At 43.8% G+C, this 25,165-nt stretch overlaps 1 protein-coding gene across 3 annotated transcripts in view; it reads right to left on the bottom strand.

Annotated features, from left to right (window-relative positions):
- Positions 1-24,266, bottom strand: part of RCBTB2 (RCC1 and BTB domain containing protein 2) — a 125,722-nt gene extending 101,456 nt beyond the window's left edge. For 2 of the 3 annotated variants that reach the window (XM_064493169.1, XM_064493167.1), the window contains exons 1-2: positions 23,662-24,266; positions 19,057-19,130 (exon numbers count right to left, since the gene is read on the bottom strand). The gene's annotated coding sequence lies outside the window, so the exon portion shown is untranslated. Of the gene's footprint in view, positions 1-19,056; positions 19,131-23,399; positions 23,551-23,661 lie in introns of all 3 variants that reach the window. The other variant, XM_064493168.1, reaches the window with a different exon arrangement.
- Positions 24,267-25,165: the final 899 nt, after the last annotated feature.

Consider the following 25,165-nt stretch of genomic DNA (forward strand, 5'->3'; position numbering starts at 1 on the left):
AGCCAGGATTAACTGTACTGTCTTGTTCTTTTGCCAAATCCATTCCTGAAACAAAAATGAAACGGACCCTGAACCTTCCTAATCTTTGGACGTGAGGCAGAACACATGCTGCAGAAAGCACCGCGCTTGGGAGAACCTCAACTTGCGGCTCCGGTTTCACTGCTTTAGGCAGCGTGGCTTTGGGCAAATTGCTGGTCCTCTCTGAGCCTGTTTCCTTCTCTGCAGGATGAGAATATAAGTCACCGCCTTGCTTACCTCATAAGGGCGTTTGAGACTCAAATTAAATGCGATATTGTCAAAGAGCTTTGTGAACTCTACAGCACTGAAAATATAAGGTGCTCTTAGAAGTGGTTGGAAATAACTGATGAGGCAGTTTAATTTAAGTAATTCCAAATACCTCAGGGTGAACTGGAGCTGAGTGAGAGTGTTAGCTATTTGTACTGCTCCACGGTCAGGGGAGAGAAGGCAGGGCTGGGAAGGGGAGGGGGGTGCTTGCTCCTCTCCCCCACGGAGCAGGGCAGAGTTGGGTCACTTTCTGAAGGCAAGACATATTGCAGGGGCTTGGAGACTGCAACTCTGCTGATGAACCAGGATTTAACTAACAGGAGACAGAGAGATGGTAAGAAGGGCCAAATGTGCTCCAGAAATACTGGAAGTGGATCAAAAGATGTGGCCAAGAAGTGGAAAGAGAATAGAGGAAGTCAAGACTGATAAGGACAGAGGGGAGGCTGCACCACTGAGCGTGAGGCGAGGAGGTAGTTCTGGGCTCAGGGCCAAAGGGCCCAGAGCATCAGCAACCCCAGAAGCCAAGCCCGGAGAATCAGCTGGAAAAGGGCACAATACCCTAGACTGGTAGTTTTCAGACATCTAGAGATTTACTTATTTATGAATGTCCACTGTGTGCCAGGTACTGAAAAGAGAACCCTGTTTTTAAACAAAATCCTACACAGAACCCCACCATGTGAAAGAGAAAAAATTAAAGCTGCTTTGTTGAAGCAAGGCTTGGAGAACCCAGGGCCTCTCAGCTTCCTTCTGAACCTCACTGGCAGCTCCCAGGGCACCTGTGAAGGGACACTGAGTTCTACGGAGAGATGGAGATAAGACCACAGCCTTATTATATCTCTGGTGCCTAGCACCTGAGAGGTACTCAGTATTTCCTAAATGAATGAATGAATGTGATAGAGGGTACGTGGTCTGTAGGAGAGAATTCAGATAAATGGGTTCAGTGGGTTCTGTAACTACATCGTGAGGTTGTAACTCACCATCCATGCATAGCATATACATGAAAGTTTCTCAAGTTTTAGACACAGAATGAAGCTGGCTTGTCAGGGGTCAGGAAGCCCCCGAGTCAGGCATGTGTGTCCAGCCACAGGAGCCAAAGAGGGTAAAACAAGCCAGAATCAGAGGATAACTCTATGGAAAATGTCTTAAGTCATTTCATCATGAAAACACAACCAGTCCACTGCTCTGTTCCTTACACTAGTGGAGCAGAATCACAGACTACAATAAAAACAGCTGATGTTTATTGGGTGCTCACTACTTGCCAGGCACAGTAATAATCCCTTAATGCTGTGTAGTGGCCAAACAATGTCCCCTGCCAAGACATCTATGTCCCAATCCCCGTAGGCTGTGACTATACTATGTTAGAGAGCAATAGAAGAATTAAGACTGCAGATGGAATTAAGGTTACTAATCAGCTGACTGTGAGATGGGTTGATTATCCTGGATTATCTGGTGGGCCCAACGTAATCACAGGAGTCCTAATAAATGAAAGCAAGAGGCAGTGGGCAGTGACAGAGAAGGAAACGTAACAGCAGAAGCAGAGGTTGGAATGATGTGGTGTGAGGGCTCAACCAGCCATTGTTGATTTTGGAGATGGAGGGGGCCATGGACCAAGGAATGTGGGCCACCTCTAGAAGCTGGAAACAAGGAAATGGATTCTCCTCTAGAACTTCCTGGCCCTGCTGACACTTTGAATTCAGCCCAGTGAAACACATTTCAAACTTCTGACCTACAGAACTACAAGATTAAAAAATGTTTTGTTTTGTTTTTAAGCCACTAACTTTGGGGTAATTTGTTACAGCAGCAATAGGAAACAGACACAGATTTTACCATCCTCTCTTTACAACAGCCCCATCAGATGGGTACTTCATATTTCTATTTTGCAAATGAGCAGATTAAGTCTTGGAGGAGTTGACTCATTTGACCCAGAGGTGAGTGAATGGCCTGACTCTGGAGCTGGTTCTCAAAGACACTGCCACCTGGAGATGACTTTACTTCTTCATTTCACAAATGATAAAACTGAGGCCCAGAGATGTGTCCTGATCTGCCCCAGGTCACAAGAGAGATGGGGACAACTGTATACCCTTGAGAATGGTACAGACCAGCACTTCACTAACGCACTCATCACCAGGAGTCCCACTAGGATGCAGGCTGTGATGCAGCAGGTCTGGGCCAGGATCCAGGATGCTGCATTTCTGACCAGCCCCCAGGTGAGGCCGATGCTGCTGGCCATGGAGTAGCAAAGCTGTAGCCGGCCCTGTGCCCTGCTCTGGGGGTTCTGAGCAACCCCGAGCCATCAGAGAGCTTGGGGCATCTAGTGGGTGAGGCGGCACCAGTGGGGGTGGGGTGGGGAGACACAGGAGCAGATGCCTCATAGTTCTGTGGCAAACGAGACCTACAGTCTCAGAGGGAAAGGTAAGAGTTAAAGACAAGGCTCCCCATGGGAAGGGTGTCACCCAAATGTGATGATGATTGTTGCCATTTGAAAAGTCATTCAGAATTTGCTGGCATGGGTCTGGCATCACGATTGCTTCTCCTCTTTTATGGGAGAACACATGCAGGCCGAGGACATATTTCTGCCACGGAGACTAAAATAGCTCTATGTGATTGTGTAGAGGGAGAAGTAACATCTCCATTCCCTGACACATGTTTTCAGCAAAAAAATTTTTTTTCAGAAAAAGAAGACAGTCAGCTTATTCTTCAAGAAACGTCTCTAAAGCCTCGACAGAATCAAAGAGTTCATGTCCCTGACCCTTCGTCTCCTCAGCCCCAGCACGGCTCACCCAGTGGACTGCAAACTCAGGGAAGGAGGGTAGTTCACTCTGTAACTGAGGTCGTGGTTCTCTGAGTCTTCATTTTGTGCTTCATTAAAAAAATATATGCGCACCCCTATACGTGTGTGGGAGCTGCTGGGAGAGTCCCTTAACCTTCCCCACTGCGACTGCAGAATTCCCCGCTGTCTGTGGCTCCTGGACCTGCCTGAAGGCTCAGAATATTCTGGTTTCATTTTGAAACAACCACCAAACATGCAAGCAAGAAATATCAGCTTTTGTTTCAGATACACGAACTCAGAGAGGAAGAAAGTGTTTGGCTGACTGTTTCCTAGAGGTATGGAGTGAAAAATATGCCTCTATATATTCAGAATGGCTCAAAATGAAAGGTTTTTTTTTTTAAACTCATCTGACACAGCACAATTAACCTTCAGTGCTCCCTAACCTACAGTTTGAAAATAGAACTTTATTTCTAAAATAAGTTTTCTATGAACTTTCTTAGCTTTGCTTCTGAAGGTAATGGCAATTCTTTTGGAAAATAAAAATATGGTGGTTAGTTGTCTGGGTCACTCAGCAAGCACTGAGCAACCTGTAAAGTAGAAGGGAGGTATCCTGCTATGTTCTTTGACTTTGCATACCTGCTATGTTCTTTGACTTTGCCACGGTCTCAGAGCTCAAAGCGGGACAGGTCTAGACACCAAGCCCTTTAGTGGGGAGGACTTGGGCCCGCCTGGGGACTTGATGTTAGGGGCGGTTTTCAGTTGTCGGTGTGGGGAGGTGAGAAAACACTGCATGGGAGTCAGACAACCCTCGTGAGCGTGTTATCTTGTCTAAGCCCCTAACCTTTTTAGTTCACTTCACTATGGGTTTGTGTCTTTATCTGCAAAATACAAATAATAATACCTCTTCTTAGGATTATTGTGAAGATTAAAGGAGATAATATGAATGGCACAAAGTAAGCCCCTAAAAATGCTTCTTCCTCCAAGAGCCAGAAGTAAATAGATTTTCAAGAAGAATTTTTGTTTGGCTATAGAAATGTATTATGTTGCCTTCTGCCTTAAATCATCTTCCTCACTGTATTTTGCTTGGCCTACCAGGAATATCAATTTTTATTTCTCTTGCACACGCAACTGATGATGGGAGAGACAGATCCAAAGCACAATTTGTGGCAATCCATTGTGGCTGCAATCCACAGAATGCATAAATTCAGGCAAATAATGGACAGAGGGCTATTTTTTGAAAAAATGGTAGTAAATCAATTAATTGATTATCCTGCTGATGTAAAACAAAGAGTCAGTGCCAGAAGAGACCCTTTTTGGTGCCTAGCAGTAATTGTTGGGGACCAGGAGATTTAGCCTGGTTTTCCTTTCCTTTCTGCCTCCCTTCAACACCCCCTATCCTGCCTCCTCCCTTGCCAGCTGACAAAGAAAGAGCTTCCAGGCTGATATGAATGGGAAGTCTCCTTCTCTTGTCCTCTGCTCACATCCCTTAAGCCACAAAGCTAAGGGCAGCTCAGGTGAGCCAGGTGCCAACTCATCCCTCCCCAACCCTCCATTCTCTGGGCAGAAGGTCTAACATTTCACATTAGGGTGGAGGGACTAGTGCACTGAATGGTTTCCTGTCTAACCACCTAGTCAGAGGGAATGAAGCTTAAACAGCAGGGCACCTCCTTTGCACTGACCCTTCTAAGGCCATAGGTTCACATGGCCATATGATTTTTATAAAATTTGCAAGAGATATTTTAACCACAATTGGTGAAGACCCCATTTATTCTACTCGGATTTCCCTTCCATCATTCTTCCTACCTGGCAGTAGCACTGTGGGCTTCCATGGGCCTGTGTGGGAGGGGAGCTGAGCTGGAGATACATCTAGCTTGGTTTAGTGGGATATATTTTTGTATGCTGTGCTTCCTCCATGTAGTCAAGTGATTTCTAGTAATACTCCTATTGCCCACCTTCTGGGAGTCATGACAGGAAGGTGCCGGGGACAGAGGCCATTTCATGACATGGACATGTCCTGTGGCATCTGGTACTGGAAACGTGAGGACAGTGGAGGTGAAACAAGGTTTGAAATGTTTGGAGCCAAAAGACAGTCTATGGAATACTCTTCCAGTTATCAGTAAATGCAAGATTTAGTTCTCGAAGAAATTTAGTCAAAATGCAAGTTCTTTCCTGTCAGGAATACATTTGAAAATGTAGCAAAGACAATTATATACACTATATATATTTTTTTCTTGCCTGCACTGATGGGCATCACATGCAACAGCAGTTATCAGAATCCTGAGTTTACAGGCAACAAGTCAGAAGCGATACTACAAAAGCAAGGTGTCTGCAGTAATTCCTAAATGAAAAGAACAAAAATAGAGGAGTTTCAAAATTCAGGACAACCATTTTTAAAATGTACATGACCTTACCAACAGTGAGTCAGAAACCAGAGAAAAAGTTTTCTAAGCAACCAATTGTAAAAAAAAAAAAAAGACTTCAATCAATTGCTAGAGGGAAGACTGAATTATCTTTCTATTCTCTCCAGAGAAAATATGACACAATATTGTCACATGGAAAGGTGATCAATGATTACACAAAACAATATGGGAAAAAAATTATTTTAGAAGTGTGTCAGATAGTTAATCAGTAAAATGCGATGTCACTTTTCTGGATTTTTTAGGGTTTTGGTATTTAACAGCTTTTAAAACTTTGTAAATTATTGTGATATATTTTCTCATTCTAAATGATAATGATAGATACATTTTTTGTGTTATTTTTCTTCGAGAGGATCCCCCAAGTCATTTAAGTTTTAGGTCCCATAAAAGCTGAATCTGCTCCTCGTGCCACTGTAGGATTTAAAGCATTTTCAAACCGGCAATGGACTCAGAGATGCAGAGAGCACAGAAACAAAGACCAAAAATCATGCAGCTGAGGTACAGAAATGAACCTACTACACCACCCCAGACACGGCCTGGGCCCTGTGTCTCTGGGAAAGAGGAGGACTTTGGGATGGGCCACCTGTACCTCCCTCTCTAGCCTCAATACGACCAGCAGGCAGCAAGAAGGACCCTGCTCGAGCCCTTTTGGAGTTGCCATTACAACTTCTCTTCCTTCTCCTTCTTCCATTTCTTTTTTTGTTAAATCCAATTTATATTTTTGCAGTAGAATACATGCCGTGGTTTCAGCAGACGAAGTAAGACTATGAAGCTTATTTATAATGAGAGATACAGCTTTCTGCTCCCCTCTCCATCCTGAGGCCTTCTCCCTACAGGAAACTGCTGATTTTTTTTCAAGGTATTTATCTCCATACTTTAACCAAAAATGCTATTTTGCAATTTATTAATCTTTCAATGGTAAGCTTTATTTGTTCACTTTTTACTGTAGAAGGAGTGATTTAGTTAATTTCCACCTTCCCTTCACTACTCTCTGCCTCCCAATATAGACATTTCTCACATTGGGGTTAGTATTTGGTATCTACATGATTACGAATATGTACATATATTCACTTTTTTTTTTAATAGAGACCTCTCTGTCCTCCTGCTCCAGTTGGGACTGGCTGCTCACCGGGCCTGCTGCCCAGCTGTGATTCTGACTTCTCTTCTCCAGCACCCTGGGAATTCCCTTTGCCCTCATTCTGTGTTAGAGCCCATTTCCTAGAATCTGCATCTTCCTCTTTCATGGTTTACTTCCTTACTTTGGTGGAGCACATCTTTCTGGAACTTTCTCAGAAGGAGTTGCTGGATGGGAAAATTTAAAGCCGTTACTGATCTGAAAAAGGCTTTATTTTTACCTTAATATTTAATTGATAGTTTAGCAAGGCATCAAACTCTAGGTTGGAGAAAATTTCCCTCAAAATCTTGAAGACCTTTCTCCATTCCCTTCTAGCTTTTGGTGGTGTCAAGAAATCCAATGACACTCTTTCTTGGACTTTTCTATAAACCTGCAGGATCTTTTCCTTATCACTGGTGTCCTGAGGCTCCCCAGTGCTGCACCTTGTTGAGGCTTTTTCATTTATTTTTCTGTATCTGAGAATACTTCAGTTCTGGGAAATGCATTATTTCCTTGATAAATGTGTCCTTTCCATTTTCTCTGCTTTTTCTCCAAAAAAACTAGTATTGCTTTATATTTTATAGAGCTCTATTTTATGTCAAGAACAGTTCTAGGGTCTTGGGACATAACAGTGAACTAAAGAAACAAAAATCCCTGTCCTTATGGTATTTGTATCTTTACAATGATGAGTCAGATGTTGAATTTTCTGAATTAATCCTCTAACTTTCTTGTCTTTCATATCTCCCCTCTTTATCTTTTATTCTAGTTAAGACTCTACCTTTAAAAGCAATTTTAGTTATAGAAAAATTAAGCAGATTGTATAAAAGTTTCCCTTTTCCTAGCCATTCCCTGCCTCAGTTTCCCCATTAGTGTAGTACATTTGTTGTAACTGATAAACCAATATTAACACATTGTTGTCAACTAGAGTCCACAGTTTTCATTGGGGTTCACTCTTTGTGTAGTACAGGTCTATGAGTTTTGACAAATACATGTCATGTACCCACCAGGACAGTAGTATACACAATAGTTTCACTGCCCTAAAAATCACCTGTGTTCCACTTACATCCCTCTCTCCTTCCAACAAGCCCTTGGCAACTGCTGATTTTTTCTCCCCACTATCTCTATAGTTTTTGCCCTTTTTCAGGATATCACATAATTGGAATCATATAGTATGTAGCCTTTTTAGATTGGCTTCTTTCACCTAGCAATATGCATTTAAGGTTCTTCCATGACTGTTTATGGCTTGATAGCTCATTTCTTTTTAACACTGAATAATATTCCATTATCTGGATGTATCACAGTTTATTCATCTATTCATCTATTAGACATCTTGGTTGCTTCAAAGTTTTGACAATTATGAATAAAGCTGCTATAAAATTCATGTATAGGTTTTTGTGTAGACACACATTTTCAACTCATTTGAGTAAACATCTAGTAGCATGACTGCTAAATCTTACGGCAAGACTGTGTTTTGTTTTGTTTTCCAGATTTATTGACATACATCTGTGTTTAGCTTTTTAAGAAACTGCCAAACAGTCTTTCGAAGTGGCTGTACCATTTTGCATCCTACCAGCAGTGAATGAGGGTTTCTGCTGTTCTGCATCCTTTCCAGAATTTGGTGTTGTTAGTTTTTTTTTATTTTATTTTAGATATTCTACTAAGGTGTGTAGCGGTCTATCATTCTAGTTTTAATTTGCAATTCCCTAATGACATATGGTGTGGAATATCTTTTCATATGCTTATTTGTCACCTGTATATCTTCTTTGGTGAGGTGTCTATTCAGATCTTTCGCCTATTTTAAATTGGGTGAGTTTTTTTCTTATTGTTGAGTTTAAGAGTTCTTTGTATCTTTTGAATACAAGTCCCTTCATCAGATCCGTGTTTTCCAAATGTTTTCTCCCAGTCTGTGACTTGCCTTCTCATGTGCCTAACAGTGTCTTTTACGGAGTAGAAGATTTTGATTTTAATGAAGTCTGACATCAATGTGGATTGTGCCTTCGGTGTTCTATTTAAAAAGTTATGCCACACCCAAGGTCACCTAGATCTTCTCCTATGTTATCTTCTATAAGTTTTATAGTTTTGCATTTCCATTTGTCTCTGACTCATTCTGAGTTAATTTTTGTGAAAAGTGTAAAATCCATGCCCAGATGATTTTTTTAAACATTTTTTATTGATTTATAATAATTTTACAATGTTGTGTCAAATTCCAGTGTAAAGCCCAATTTTCAGTCATACATGAACATATATATATTCATTGTCACATTGTTTTCTCTGTGAGCTACCATAAGTTCTTGTATACATTTCCCTGTGCTACACAGTACAATCTTGCTTATCTATTCTACATTTTGAAATCTCAACCTATCCCTTCCCACCCCCCGCCCCCTTGGCAACCATGTTTGTATTCTATGTCTATGAGTCTGTTTCTGTTTTGTATTTAGGTTGTTTGTTTTGTTTGTTTGTTTTAGATTCCACATAAGAGTGATCTCATATGGTATTTTTCTTTCTCTTTCTGGCTTACTTCACTTAGAATGACGTTCCCCAGGAGCATCCGTGTTGCTGCAAATGGCATTATGTTGTCAGTTTTTATGGTTGAATAGTATTCCATTGTATAAATATACCACTTCTTCTTTATCCAGTCATCTGTTGATGGACATTTCCATGTCTTGGATATTGTAAATAGTGCTGCTATGAACATTGGGGTGCAGGTGTCATCTTGAAGTAGGGTTCCTTCTGGATATATGCCCAGGAGCGGGATTCCTGGGTCATATGGTAAGTCTATTCCTAGTCTTTTGAGGAATCTCCATACTGTTTTCCACAGTGGCTGCACCAAACTGCATTCCCACCAGCAGTGGAGGAGGGTTCCATTTTCTCCACAGCCTCTCCAGCATTTGTCACTTGTGGACTTTTGAATGATGACCATTCTGACTGGCATGAGGTAAAACCTCATTGTGGTTTTGATTTGCATTTCTCTGATAATTAGTGCTATTGAGCATTTTTTCATGTGCCTATTGATCATTTGTATTTCTTCCTTGGAGAATTGCTTGTTTAGGTCTTCTGCCCATTTTTGGATTAGGTTGTTGGTTTTTTTCTTATTAAGTCATATGAGCTGCTTATATATTCTGGAGATCAAGCCTTTGTCAGTTTCATTTGCAAAAATTTTCTCCCATTCTGTAGGTTGTCTTTTTGTTTTACTTATGGTTTCCTTTGCTGTGCAGAAGCTTGTAAGTTTCATTGGGTCCCATTTGTTTATTCTTGCTTTTATTTCTATTGCTTGAGTAGACTGTTCTAGGAGAACATTTTTGAGATATGTCAGTTAATGTTTTGCCTGTGTTTTCTTCTAGGAGGTTTACTGTATCTTGTCTTATGTTTAAGTCTTTGATCCATTTTGAGTTTATTTTTGTGTATGGTGTAAGGGAGTGTTCTAGCTTCCATGCCTAGATGATTATTATTATTATTTTTTGCATGTGGATATCAAGTTGTTCCAGCATCATTTGTTGAAAAGACCTCTTTTCTGTTTGTTCTATTTTGTGAGCGATTTTCTCATCAGCAACAGAAATCTCCATCTTGGTTTAGAGTAGTTTAAAAAAAAAAAAAAACTGTCTTGGCCATAGAGGGACTGGACCCATGCCCTCAGCACCCTCCTTTAACTCCCAACGTCAGCATGTATTTCTGTCTGCACCTCATGGTCCCTAGGTGGCATCCATCCTACTGGCCTCCACCATATTTCCTACTTTGTGTGGTTGATCGTATTTGCAGATCTTCTCTAGGTATGAAAATTCCAACTTGTGGAGAAAATAGATTATTTAAATATAGTTCAGGAATAAGGACCAACTTCCTGACACAGAGAATTGCTACACAACACAGAAAAGGGCACAGTAGTTTAGTGGTTCCAGGTACAGACAGCCTGGGTTCAAATCCTGACTCTGCCTCTGCCTGGCCATGAAAGCTTGGATAAGACATTTAAACCCTTCCTGCCTCAGTTGCCTTATCTCTAAAGTAGAGGTCATCATTGAAATTGCTTGCTAGGGTTGACTGTGGATTAAAGGCCTTATTTCATACAAAGGGAGTGGAACATTGCCTAGCACACAGGAAGAGCTATAAACATGTTTGCTATTATGGTTACTGCCTGACTAAGCATGTGAGTCACCAAGAACTTAGAACCAAAACTTCAATTTGCAACTTATCATTGCTCACTTGGAGACAAGACAAGCTGGGGCTGGAATCACAGGGGTAGCTGAGTCACTCCAGCTCTTCCAATCCTGACCACCGTTCACAGTTCAATGATAATTCAGAATGAAGAAGTACCTGTATTAATGCTACATGAGAAAGTTTACACTGCTTTAGCAAACGACTCCATTTTAATGGTTTCCCAGCAGTATCAAGACCCTGGTTGAGCTGGTCCCAGGAACGAGGTACCACCATTGGATTGCCAACTCGGTACCGGATCAGGAACACTAAATCTATGTACCAGGGCAACTTTAGGTTCTTCTGTGATAACCTGACCTCATTTTCTTGGCTCTGCTCCCATCACTTCACAGCCCACAGCACCTCTGGTCCTAGCTCCCACTTTCAATAGCAGGACGTCACCCAAAGCCCTGTCCACCTCCCCAGGAAGACTCCAGTTTTTACATCAGAATTTGAGCTTTAACTGAATTCAGAGACTGACAAGCCCTCAAGGATGTGGGAGGAAATAATATTCATCTTTCTAATGTCATCAGGCAAACAGAAAAGGTCAATTTATATAGTGAGACATTCTGGGAGGAAATTTTTAAAAAGGAAATAATTTTTTGAAGAGTTCTGAGATGTTTTTAAAATGTTTCTTGAAAAGTTTCCCCTTCCCTCTGCTTCTGTTATATCTCTTACATCTGGGTTTAGGGTCTAGTTGAAACGTCTAGGCTTGATTGCTGGGAGAACGTCACCGTCAAGTTCAGGTGTGTGAAACATCGGTCTCTAAGAAATTATGGCTAGCTCGTACTTTCTCAGTCCTTGACAGCAAGGTCACGAAGAAGGGGAAAGTGGGGTAGTTCTTTAAAAAAAGCATAGAGGAGAAGGTTGAAAAGTTTAGAAAGATCGAGTCTCTTGGAAGCTTTGTGTGGGAATTCCATCACTTTATCTTTGGGACACAAGGTAATGATCGTGGTGATGATGATTGCAATGAAGATGATGTACGAGGCACACATAAAAGCCTTTCATCTGCAGGCGAAAAGTGCAACCATAACCACTAATTAATTCTGAAGGCAAGGTAGGCAAACCTCATTATCTCCAATTTACAGGTTAGGAATCCAGGTGGGAGGAAACTAAACTCTACCCAAGACCAGAAATGAAGAGTCCCTGCCTCCTTTCTTTCCACTGGCCACCTTAAGGTAGCTACAGAAGAACTTTCTTTTATTCCACAGGCAGAGCCAGCTCCTGGCTGCATCTGACCCTTCCCTTTACAGAGTTTGACGATGGCAGGAAAGAGCCTGGTAGAATGATGTCTCTACCATGGAATGATTTTGAGGGCTGCTACGTCTCTACTTGGAAGCAGAAGTGTGGAAGGTGTACATGAAACACTGTAATCAACCTGGAGGCAAGAATTGTATCATTCAGACCTCTGTACCACCCACAACACCCAGCATAGTATCCACACATAGGTCTTTGGTTATTTCTTGATTGACAGTCCTGTTCTTTGGCAAAGAGGAGACAGTTCCTTTTTATCTAAAGTCTACTGAGTTAAATTTCCCTGTTCCAAGAAGGAATTTAGGGAGTGTGGCAGAGACCATAGCTGACTACCTGGGATTCACATTCACTCCCTCGTAGAGTTGCTCTTGGGAAGTGGCTGCCTAGTTGGGAACAGTATTTTCCCGCAGCTTTGCGTCTGGATGACTGGTTCTGGCGAAATGGTGTGTGTCATGTCCAGGTTGAAGGAGTTAATTACCCCATGTGCATTCTATCTTACTATCTCTTGTAGCCACTGCAGGGCTACATGTTGAAAATGGCAGAGCTGAAGGACCTGGGTTCCTGTGTCCCCCACGTGGAGGGGAATCGCCAAGTAATATCTAAATTAGACTCAAGACAAGTGAGAGCTCAATCTCTCTTATTGTATTGAGATTTTGAAGTCATCTGTGACTGTAGCAGGCCTACTCTGACTTATCCAATGTGATAAACCACAACTGAGAGACGAAGCAATTAAGGCAAAAAGAAAGCAAGGGTGGGAAAATAGATGAACACAAGTGCAAAGTAGGTACAGAAAATACATGCTCTACAGTACTGTACGAGTTGTTGGAAATGGGCAACATATTTGGCTTTGAGTTGCCCAGTGTCCAAAGCAAAGAGGGAAATTCTGAGTTAGAGGAATCATAATGTCCAGAAGAGAAAACATGCCAACACTCAAGAGAAATACACATTTTTCTGGTTGTTCAAATTGAGAGACATTTCCCCTAAGAGGCCTGGAAGAGGGGCAGATGCTGTCAGCTGAGCTGGGCCACAACCTCAGTAGCACCAGTACAGCAGCAATCACACAAGGGTTCTTGTAGTTTGTGCAGCAAAAAGCGGCAGTATATGAATAGCTAGTTCAGAAATGGCACTTTCAGGAGAGGCTAAGAAAATGTAGTGCATGAAGGAAGCTCTCTGATGGTCCCTGGCTTAATCTGATGGCCAAAGACCCCGGCGGGGCGGCTTCCTTACCTAGCATTGGCTCTGGGAGTATCACCAGAGAACCAAAATCATCTGCTTCTGGATGCACCGTGCAGTATAAGCCCGACCACAGGGTCCTGTAAGGAAACAGCCTGACCCAGTGCCTGGATGATCTTGTCCTTTGATCAGATGTGCCAGGAGGTGGTGCCAGGAGGTGGTGCCAGGTGGTGACTCGCTGACCATAAAGTGAGGAAGTTCCCCTCCCTGACCTGTTTGAGGGGATGGCCCCAGCATAGAAGTTCATTCAATTTCCACGTCTCAAGGGCAGTGATGGGAAGGAAACCAAGGCTGCGCCTACTGAGGTCACCCTTGGTTTCCTAAGGTCCACAGGTGTGGATGAGAAACATCTGGCCAGGAAGCCAGCCTGCCCAAATCCCCAGAGTGAGGGCATTCAGCCACATGGTCAGGAAAGAGGAAAGGTCCTTAGGTCATTCTGGCCAGTGTTGAAATCCTCCTGGTTTGTGGAGCAAGGAACTACTTCCTACAGCTGCCCTGCCACAGTCTTCAGAATGAGGTAGATTACATCTCCCAATTTCTAGTCCTTCCTGAAACCAGGTGCTTAAACCCACCAGCAGGGATAACACGCATCCTTCCAAAGGAAGTAACCAATTGTTCTTGGGGGAAAATGTGCCACAGGGAATGGCCTGACTTTTCTCCCAGAAAGCAGGCTCTCCATTTCCCTAGTGGGACAGAGAGTGGACACATGTCAACAAACTCAAAGCCACTTTAACTCCTGTCCGCTCCTCTCCCCTTCCCGTCTCCCTTCCCTTCCTTCCTTCAAGACACAGATGGAAACAATACCTTAACTGTAACCATGGATATTGTATTTACCAGTGGTGCTTGTTTATAAAGGCTGATACCAACAGGATGCAATAGCTTTCTCTTCTTTTTGAAGATCTTCATGTGATCTTTTTTTATTTTTTCACTCAACAAACATTTACTGAGTGTGTCCAGGGAGCTGGTATAACAGAGTCAGTTAAGAACATGGGCTTCTTTTTCGTCAGATCAAGATTTGACCCTGACTGATTTTATCCGCTGCGGGAACTTGGCAAACCCAGAACCAGGTGGCTAAACAACAGAAAGGTGTCTTCCACAGGTCTGGAGGCTGGGAAGTCCAAGAGCAAGGTACTGGCAGATTCAGTGTCTGATGAGGGCCTGCTTCCTAGTTCACAGATGACTGTCTTCTTGCTGTGACCTCATGTGGTAGAAGGGGTGAGGGAGCTCTTCGTGGTCTCTTTTTTAAGGGCACAAATTTCATGCATCCGGACTCCATCCACTCTTATGATCATGCAAGAAAAATGCCGTCTCCCAAAGGCCCCACTTCCTAATACCATCACATTGAGGGTTACAATTTCAACATAGGAATTTTTGGAGGACATAAGTATTGTCCATTGCACTTGATGTTACCATCTGGAAACAGGAAGTCAGTGGTTTAGTCTAGAATAAGCCAGTGCCATGAATAAGCCAGTTTACCAATGGGGCAGGATCATAACTAGCCTACATCCAGTGAAGAAATAGAGCACAGCCAGGCCGTGATGTCAGGCAGTGTGGACGCTTGTCTCCATCAACCACAGAGCGAGCGTGTCTTCATTAATCTGGTGAATGGCCTAACCCTCACTGTTCATCTCTCAGCCTGCCTTTGCCTTTGCCTTTATGGAAGGGCCCACACTGGTGTTTAACACACATGGTAAACTCAGCAAGAGCTGCTGGCTGTTTTGTATGCGCAGGGAAAGGTCATGTGAACATGGGCGTTTAATCAATAACTCTTTGCCTTGGTGATGACAGATTCTTTCCTGGCAAGGTATACAGCTCCTGATATAGTAAGTCCTATATTTTTGCAATTGTGTGTGAATATATGTATATCTAACATACTATATATAGTCCAATATTTATGTGTATATACACACACAAACACACACAGGTATGCATGTAAGTACTTTGAGATGCTCACAATTTTAGAAAACACAAGAGGACTGGTAGTGGAAAGCTATCTTGTTGTTTTTATTGCTGTAGATTACATCTGTAACTTTCAGTTCCTTGAGAGTAGCAGGTCCCCTGACATTGATATTCTGTTTCAGCAGCTCCGTGGCACAGGCAAGTGGGCAGAAGGGCTGAGTGGAGTCTGTGGTGCTGCTGTTACACCTGCCCAAACGTCCCAGCAGCACAACCCACGGCCTGGAAAAGCTGCCTCCCACACCAGTTCCTGGCGCTGGAATTCCTTCTACGGGGAGCAAAATTTTCTATTTCAACTCCAACTAAACAAATACTCAAATGCCTTAGTGGAGGCAACCAACCCTCAAGTTAAAATTTGCCTGAAGGCAGTTTTTACAAGAAAGAGAAGTGTGTAGCCACTTAGCAGGGGGCGGGAGGGGGACATCACAGGGAGTAGACAGACACATTGTTGGAAAGAGGAATTGGGCGTCTCAGATTCAAAACTCACTACTTCATGATTTTTCTCTCAACCTCATCTTCCTTCCCTGTCTCATCTTTGAAGAAGCTTTCAACTCCTGACACAGCAGTGTTCAACGGGAACTGTGGATTATTTGCCTACATGCTTTATCTAATACCATAGGCTTAAATGTAAATTTTTGACCACTTCTTCAAGACCTGGCAATAATTAACTTACTATAAGGAAATCACATGATTTTCTTAGTGAAATGGCATCAGAAAATAATTCTCTGAAGTCAACAAGAACTGTAAACAGCTATAGTCACAGTCAGGTCATTTCGTGTCAGCCAGTGTCGAAGTCCTTTTTAATTACAGGTGGCGCCTGCCTCTTCTGGGCGCTGCTAGACTCAAGCAATCTGAATGAGCTGGGCTTTCAGGGATGGGGTGAGCCACACCCGTGAGTCTTGCAGACACACAATTGTACTATGTGTTTAACCGAACGCTTCTCTGGAGCTGGAAGTAGCATGACTGTCCAATCATCAAACGCTTTTTTGAGCACCCACTTAGTATCAGGCACTGTTAGACTCTAGAAATTAAGAAATTGATTTTTTTAAAAATGCAAAAAATAATACCACTGTTTCAGCCCTGGAAAAATGTGTCTGACCCAGAGGCCTTTCTGCTCTGATCAGTTACTCTCTCCTCAAGCCCACAAATGCTAAATCTCATTCTTATTCTAATTAAAATTGTCTGAAGGCCAAAAAGGAAAGTTAGCCTAAAAAGAACCACTAGGGAAAAAGAAAAAAAATCCTTTTTCCAGCCCCGCAACATTTTACCAATGTTGCCCTCTGCAGGGCAAAACTAGAATTTCAGATCAGTGGTTTGTACAAACTTCCAACACTGGTTAGTTTGGAGAGACCTGGAAGGTCCAGGGACCTTCCCCATAAAATAACTGCAGATAAGCCTGTGCCCTACCCTGCATGTTTTAGAGTGGACATCTAGATTTGCATCACCACTTTAATAGTTGTAAATGATGAACTTCCCTACATATCTTCTGTGCTTTCAACAATTGCAGATTGAACACATCCAGTTAACGAAAAAGTACCTCTGTTATCTCCTTGTGGGCAAAGCCAGTTGACACATCAGAATTGCTTTCTGACAGGAAAAAGTTACAATTTCCTCGATTGTTGTCCATTCAAGAAATTTTTTTGGTGGCAACAGTGGCACTCTTGTTTCTGATCCCGAGGCAGGTGAGCGGCTAGGGCAGCACAGCTGACGGTAGCACCACCGCATTAGGATTTCCTCGGGGAAAGCTCCCTTTGGTTTGCTCTCGTGGGGCTCTTCTCTCTTAGAACTGAAGCTGCCTTTTGCACTGTTTCTTTGGTGCGCGTTTTCACACACTGAGACCACGTATGTGCGAAGATGTGGTCTGGAGTGGGAGAAGGGTGATGGTAAAAGGGGAGGTATAAACAAGAGGGGAGGGCAGCCTGCCCACTGAGCTAGCACAGACACTTCTCTGGGCAGTTTTTGGAAGGAGAACACAGATGTTGAGGTTGTGGGAAATGATTTCCGTAGCCTGCCCTAAGGGGCGACGTCCTCCAGTGCGCTGACGGCTGACCTAATTTTCCTGGGGAGCACGGCCACCTGGGAGCCATGCTCTGGCCACAGCCGGGGTCCAGGAGGTCACTGATGTCCAGGTGGCTCCTCTTACCTCTCCACTCTTGCTCTGGCCTTTACAGACAATGGCTTTCCTGCAGGGTCACTTTGAGGGCAGGACTGTGATGGGCCTCTACCATTGTTCAAAAGCCAGGCTTCCTGGAAAATAACTCTTTCTTCTTTGTCTCTCTTGAGGTTTTGAAGATTAACTTTTGGTCCCCTGGAGCTACTTAGCAGAAGATAAATGTCACTTTACAGCAGCTCTCTGCACACAGTGACAGATCAAGAGGTGTCCCATCCGGACAAAGAGCCGAGTATGGACGTAGACAACTAAGCCAGAGAGTCCAGGTGAGAGGAGATGTGAGGATAATCATTCACTGCCACGGTGCACCTTGAAATTCAGACTAAGACATTCTAGGTCCTGCACCACCTGACCCAGCCTACCTTTCCAGGCTCAGCTCCTGCTGTTCCCTGTGTCCTGCTGATGGGACCAGACAAACTTCCTCACACACCCTATGCTTCCCTTCTGTCTGGCTCGCCTTGACCCTTGTCTCGGTCGGTCAAAAGCTGCTTTCAAGACTAAAATACAGTTTCCTGATTATTTCCCAGGATAAGCCTCTCTCTCCTTCCTCTTAATCTACCACATTCTGTGCTTTTTAAAGGCATGCGTTGTATTTTGCCTTGTGTTATAATTATTTAACTATGTATCTCATGGCCCTTTGAGGGGAGAGGGGGGGAAATTCATCTTTATATTTCCCAGCTGTCTAGCTCAGTATCTGGTATGGAGTAGGGGCTCAGGAAGTACTTCAGGTCCCAGGTCCACCCCACATCACTGCCATGTGAGTTTACAAAGTACCCTTTCCAAGTAAATGCAGATTCTGTTTCCTCAGATCAAAGCAAGCACTGCTTCTCATCACACATCTAAAGGATGACAGGATGAGTTCTGAAACTGGCTAGTTTTTTCTGGAAATCCTGCAAAAGGCATCTGTGAGGGCAAGGGAACTATGAGTGCCAGCAGGGATTCTGACATGGATGACGACACACTTTGGGTGGCATTTCTAAACCATTGTCTGGTGCTCCTAGGTCAGCAGACCTGAGGTGAGTGATAGGGGCAGTGCATCAAAGGAAAACCAGGAAGCTCAGTCTGGGTTCATGCTTTTTTTTTTTTTTTTTTTTTTGCCCCTCTCCTGTAGAAGGTATTCTGCTCCAGATTCAGATTAATTTGTTGATTTAGGTAGTTTTTCAAAATATGCCATGTACCCGAAGGCCTTTGGGAATGTTTCCAAATTTTATCAAAGACATAGAAACATAATAAAATAAACAGAAATTGTGGTAATTCCCTAAGAAGATTCTAACCCCCAACTAAATGTGTGGTTTAGATTTAAATCACTTAATGGAGACAGGATAAATGACAAATAGAAGAGGCGAAAAATGTCCACCTAAAACCACATCTAAATTAGCAGGGACCAAGCTCATTTAGATATTCACAAATCTGCAAATAAAGAGGCAAGTAGCTGGAATGGTTCTGCAGTGTGCTAGTTTTCCAAAATAAACTGACTCAGGCAAACCAAAAAATTGAGAAAGTGGGGGCTGTGTAAATTGTCTTATACGCAATGCATAAAGAATTATGCCTCTGGAAACATCTGGTTCAATTTTACCTGGTGGGAATGAAAAACTTAGATATCAAGTAATGAAGCAGAGTTTTGAATGGAAACATGTGCCAAGGCATACGGCGCAGCATGATGGTTTCTTACCTGGGAGCTTCTTGTCCCGGCTCTGCTGCTAACCTGCTGGGTGACTTTGCCCAAAGATCTACCCATTTTCATACCTAAAAAATTAAACATTGTCCAATGAGTACAGAGAGGAACACATTGGATTGCTAATTAGTCTTATTAAAGACACATACTTTTTTTTAAATTTTATTTTTTCAAATATTATATGATTTTATTTACAGTTATATCCAGAATAGGTGAATCATAGAGATTGAAGGCAGATTATTGGTTTCCAGAGGAGGGGGCCTTAATGGGTAGAGGTTCTTCACTGTGAGTGAAAAAAATCTTCTAGAATTAGGTAGATGTGATTATTGGACAACATTGTGAATGTACTAAATACTTCTAAAGTGTACACCTTAAAATCGTAAATTTTGTTATGTACATTTTATATAAATTAAAAAGGGAGAGGCAGAGGGAAATTAGACAAACAATAAGATGAGAAAATAATGTAACTGCAAAAGGAGACGCAAGTAAAACAAAGGAATGCTGGGAGCCCCGTGATGATGAAACATACCAAGGCAGGGGCTTCCCAAGAGCCTCTGGAGACTGATGACCATGGTTTTCTCCCGGCAAAACTTATTTCTAACATCTGGTCTTTAGAATTGTCAGAAAATAAATGCATGTTGTTCTAAGCCCAGGGTGTGATAATTTGTTACAGCAATCATAGGAAACTAATATAAAATCTTTGTTGTGTCAAACCACTGCGTTTTCAATTTAACGTGTTAATGCAGCATGACCTAGCATTTCTTTGTCTGAGACACACTTTATAGATGCTGAAGTTGGGGAATTCATCTACCAACTCTCACCAAAGCTGCCCTTCTTCCCTGGGCACCGACTACAGCTCTGCACGCCTGGCACATGAGGATTTGGCAGCTAGAGTGTTCTCATGGAAACCAGTTCTACTCCAGGGGAGTTTTCCAATCTGGCTATAAATTGGGGTTACTGAGGGCAGCCTCCATCCTGCTAAGAAACAAAGCCAGCCTTTCATAGGAGCAAGAAGCTCGCACTTCACTGTGTGTTTATCCAATATTCTCCATAAAAACCCTTTGTGGTGTTGGCTGGATGACCCCTCACTGACCTTTCTCTCCCGTTCTAAATGCCATCCTCATGCTAAGCTTTTTGAGAGTTTTTATTCTTTCTGCAATCGTGGAGTTGTCAGATTTAACAAATAAAAATACAGGATGTTTTTAGTTAAATTTGAATTTCAGATAAACAGTAAAGAATTTTTAAATACACAATATTTAGGACACACTAAAAAATTACTCACTGTTTATCTGAGGTTAAGTGTAATGCAACATCCCACAGATGACTCTATACAGGGATTCAAATGTCCTAGTTTTCATATCTGTTTATTTGTTTCTTCTGTTTATCTCTCATAGCAGGAAATAATGCTGCATAACCCAGAACTACTTTACTTACCCAAAAAGAACATGCACTCTCCTTCCCTCAAAAGTTATCAATAACACATAACACACTTGTCGTTAATGACTGTCCTGAGGTTTCTGTACTCTAATAATTACTATAACAACTGCCTTTTGGTCTTTACCTCTTCTTTTCCATCTGTCACCACTTGTCTCACTTTCTTAAAGAAAAAAAGAAAAATCTTTTATTTCCACCATGGAATGTGAAGGACAGTAGTTCTCAGGTCCTTAATCTGTACAGATTATGGAATCCCACAAGCTCTGAATCCAATAATAGAATAGCCACCCTGTACCTACTCTTTCTGTTGCTAAGTAGCACTTAAAGATGGCCCTCACATTTTAAATGTTTGGAGAAAACAATTTATTTTCCTTTTTGAGTTAACATAATAATCTGGGATGGTTTGGGGATGAGCAACAAAGTCTTCATCACTGGCTTCTACCTTGACTGTTGTAATGGTCAAGTGCTCCCGCCCACAGGAAGGCTGCCCTCCCTCCCCAGAGCTTGGCCAATGGCCAGCGCTGTCTACAGCAGAGTCTGTGTTGGAATGTGCTGATGGACTCTGGGCTAACTGGCCTAACTCGAGCTGGTGCCATGCTCTGGGAGGCAACAGGGAGCTAATTACACAGAGGAAAGAGAGCCGGCAGAATGGGTAATTGTAATGGGTGGATGTATTTCTGATTAACTGCGTGGAGAGACACAACAGGAAGGTGTAATCACAGGGGAGTGTTCGTACCAGCAGAGATAAGCATGTATCTGGTGAGGCAAGTAAGCATATTTTGACTTCTTAAATGAAATAAGTTACTTATAACCTGGCCACACACAAAGTTCAAAAACAACCACAAAAAACAATAACCAGGAAGTGAACATGTGCAGATATTGGGGCACTAGGCATGAAGGATGGAGGAGGCAGAACCATGGGGTGGGGGTGGGGGTGGGGGTGCAGTGGGGACTGGAAGTAAGCTAGGCAGAAAGAACATTTTATAAATGCTTAGGAACAGACATCAATTATACAAATCTCTCCAAATTGACTCACAACTCAGACACGAGAGAGGACACCTCTCACAGGACCAAGTCTCAACTACCAACTCTAACATTCAAGGTCCCCTCAGTCCAGCCCTGGCCTTATGTCCTTCCCCTCAGATCTCTCTTACTTGCTGAGGGATGGAGTCAGCCAGGAGGTCATAGGGCACTGAATTTGTCTTTGTCGGTACTCCTTCTGTTAACCCAGACCACCTACTGTATACCCCATCCAGGCCAGGCAGCATGGCTTCCTTGTAATTCCAGATCACTCCTGGTGCATTTTCCTCCCAGGCCTCTAGTGGGAAAGCCCTCTCCTTTCCAGCTCCCTCTGCATAGCCCCTCCTTCACCCACCCCATCTTATCTGCCCCGCCCAAGCCTCTATTCTTGTTAGTGTGAGTCCGAGTCTAGCAGGTACATGAGTATATGTGGGCCTTCCCCACTAAGCTTTGAACACCTAAGGGCAAAAGCTGTGTCTTTATTTTTCTACCTCTATTTCCTGGACTTTGATGGAACCTGGAAGAGTAGTTCCCTAGTAAACGTTTATTGAACTAGGTAGGTGAACGGATGGATGGATGGATGGATGAATGGGTAGGTGGGTTGGTGTGTGGATGGATGGATGGATAGATCTATGAATAATGGCTGAGTGGCAGAAATCCACACTGACCAGGAAATGACCTCTACGTTCTCCCTGGGCTAGGGGAGCCACAGAGCAGTGGAAAGAGCATGCGTCAGAAGGCAGAAATGAGGGATTCACTCTAGCTTCTTCATCACTGGCCGTGTAACCTTAGGTGACTCACTGAGCCCCACCAGCTCGAGTTACTATTCACTTGTAAATTGGTGACAGGAACACCTGTCTGTCTGAAGGTAGGAAGTTGGTCTGGATGGTCTCTTGAAGTCTTTATCAGCTGCTTCTCAGCATTTATTCTTCCCACATCTCCCAAGACAAGCCGACAATGAGGAGGTTGCCCATCACAGAGCTTCTGGAGTAAGATGTGGAACGGGGGAAGCAGCCTCATGACGCTTTACTGAGTGACAATCCACGGAGCTTGATGTTTTCCAGCATCCCTGCTGATGCTAGAAATACCTGTCAAGCACTTTCTAGCCTCTATGCCAGCAATACCTCAAAACACAGCCTGTGAATTTTTGCCCAGCGTCTATGATTTCTGCTGGACTGAACACACTGAGCACACAGCCCAGCCTGTTCCTGTTCATCCCGGAAGGCAGACTCCCATTTATGAGAAGTTTCCCTTTCGTAGCACAGAAGAATGTGTCCTGACGGCCTGGATGGGCCGCTCAGCCTGTTCTTCGACAAAGGGGAGGATTAAGTAATAAACTTGCTTTAACACCAAGAACCAATACACCAAGGTTCGGTGAACACATTTTTCCAGAGCAGCAAAAAGTATTATAAAACCCAGTCATGCCTGCGATGCTGGTCACTGGTGTGACTAGGGATGGTGTCAATCCCTTCTGTACAGTTTCTTTTGTGGAACAGAGTTCTAGGTCTGACCCTGGGAAGGGTCCCCACCCCACCGCACCCCACCACACACTGACTTTCTCCCCCTCTCCTTCCAACTCCGGAAGGTAGCCAAGGCTGTGATGGTTGTTAGTTTGTGTGGGTGGGTGGGTGGGGGTGAGGGGTGAATACAGAAAGAAGAGGCAAACTAGGGCTTAGTGGAAACTTTGCTGGACCCCTGGAATTCAGAGCGGGCCCTCTCTCAGAAGGATGTTTCTGGGGCTGAATTTTGCTTTGGGGCAATGCCCTTTTCCCGGCCCCTCAGTGTACATCTGTTTTGGCCTCTCTGTCACCTCCTTCCAGGCCCCATCGAGGGTGTCGGCATGTCTCCACATTTGCCACAGGTAGCTGCTGAGTGTGTGTACATACCTGGTTATGTGACATGTCTGTGGGACTGTGAGCTTTGTCCTGGCTCCTGGCTGAGAGGTCGCCAGGCAAGAAGCTGGTTCTAGAGTCTGCTGGGCGGCTCCTCAGAGCCGGTGGCCTTCATGCTGTCTGGACATGGCCTGACGGGAAGTCCCTTGGCAAAGAAACATAGCATTTAAACTTCCACCTCCACATAAAGTTAGGGGGTTTAGAGATAAGGGAGTGAATGCGAAAAAAAACCCAACCCTGTACTTTCTTCACTTACCATACCATCTCGTGTAATCTTCCTGGGGTGACCACAGCTGATAAGTATTGTAATTTCTCCATTTTTCACGTGACGAATCTGAGAAGCAGAAAGTTGAGAGGGGCATTCAAGTCCTTTGGTTCTGGCTTCTCTGCTCTTTTTTTTTTTTTTATAATTTCTTCGGGCTATAACTTAATTTCTTTTATGCAGTAGCTGACAGACATAATGCATCTTCCATAATCCTTCTATGTGCACGTGGTAAAACAAATACATGCTCTTCATTTAGCAAACATTTCAAACCTCCAGAACGTGAAGTGGAGATCTGCGTGCCCGTCGGCCTCCCTCCACCAACCATTCCTCTGAGGTTTGGGGCCCAACCCCCAGTGTTCATCGCGGTTTTTCATTTCTGGAGGCTTTTGTCTCTTACCAAGTTTCTGCCTCAGGCCTGCCTTTCCTTCACGTGATCGAGTCCTCACAGCTCTCCGCCGGGCGTCGTGAGGCGCCCGAGGGCTGTGGCCGCGGGTGTCACGCCAGCCTGGTCCCCGTGCGTCGCCTCGGGCGTCTCAGCCCGCGAGGGGACTCGGCCCGGCCTCTTGTGGTTTCGCATTTACTTCAGAAAGTGTCTCTCGGTTCCTAGGGAGTTTTTTTTTTTTTTTTTTTCCTTTTTAATCACAGTGTTTGTGCTTGGGGCCGGGGGTGGGTGCAGAGGTGGACGGGAGGGTAGGAAAAGCCGAAAGGAAAATCTCCTGGCGGGGACGGAGGGTGCGTCCTCCCTCCGAGAGTGGCGTCGGCAGGTGGAGGGTCGTGAGGCCCAGGGGGCCTGTGCTGAGGTCCTGCCGCAGCTCACATCCCGATGGCGAGCAAGCTCTCTGGCTTTCAGGGAAGGACTTGTCAGGGGAGCTAAGTGTTCTGATTAATTAATTTACAGCTGCGATTTTATATAAATGCAAATTGTCACGCCTTCCTTCCCCCACGCAGTACCGCTCAAGCACGAAATGGGTAGCAGCTGAGGAAAAAGAGGTGGTGTTGCAGTTACTGGCTGGCTGTGACGTCATCTGAAATTGTCTCTAGGCGGGGAAAACGTGCGGGTAGAGGTGGGGGAGGGGAAGGAGAAGCTAGGGGAGGGGGGGAGGCTCAGGAGGCTCTGGGAGAGGAACTCTGCTAGTGCGAAAGCCACAGTCCAGCATTCACAAAACGTGACCACCTGAGGTGGAAGTTCAGCCTTTGTCACCAAGGCCAGCTCATAATAGTAGTTGAAATAGGAACTCAGGGTGCCGCCCATAAGGAACGATATAGAACTGAAAGGAAAAAAATGTTACCAACATCCTAATCTTTGTTGATACAAAAGAACACGCACTTACGGAGTTTTATAGTATATCGGATTCTGACTTTACTCTTACTGGACACATGTTTATTTTCCATGCAGGGCAAAGTGTACGGCGGGGAAGAGAGGACTTAGAGGGTGACAGGAGCAGATGCAGCCGACCCCCACCCGGGAAAGGTTGAGGGCAAGCCGGGAGGAGCC

Source organism: Camelus dromedarius, chromosome 13, assembly GCF_036321535.1.
Source record: "Camelus dromedarius isolate mCamDro1 chromosome 13, mCamDro1.pat, whole genome shotgun sequence".
NCBI classification, from domain to species: domain Eukaryota; kingdom Metazoa; phylum Chordata; class Mammalia; order Artiodactyla; family Camelidae; genus Camelus; species Camelus dromedarius.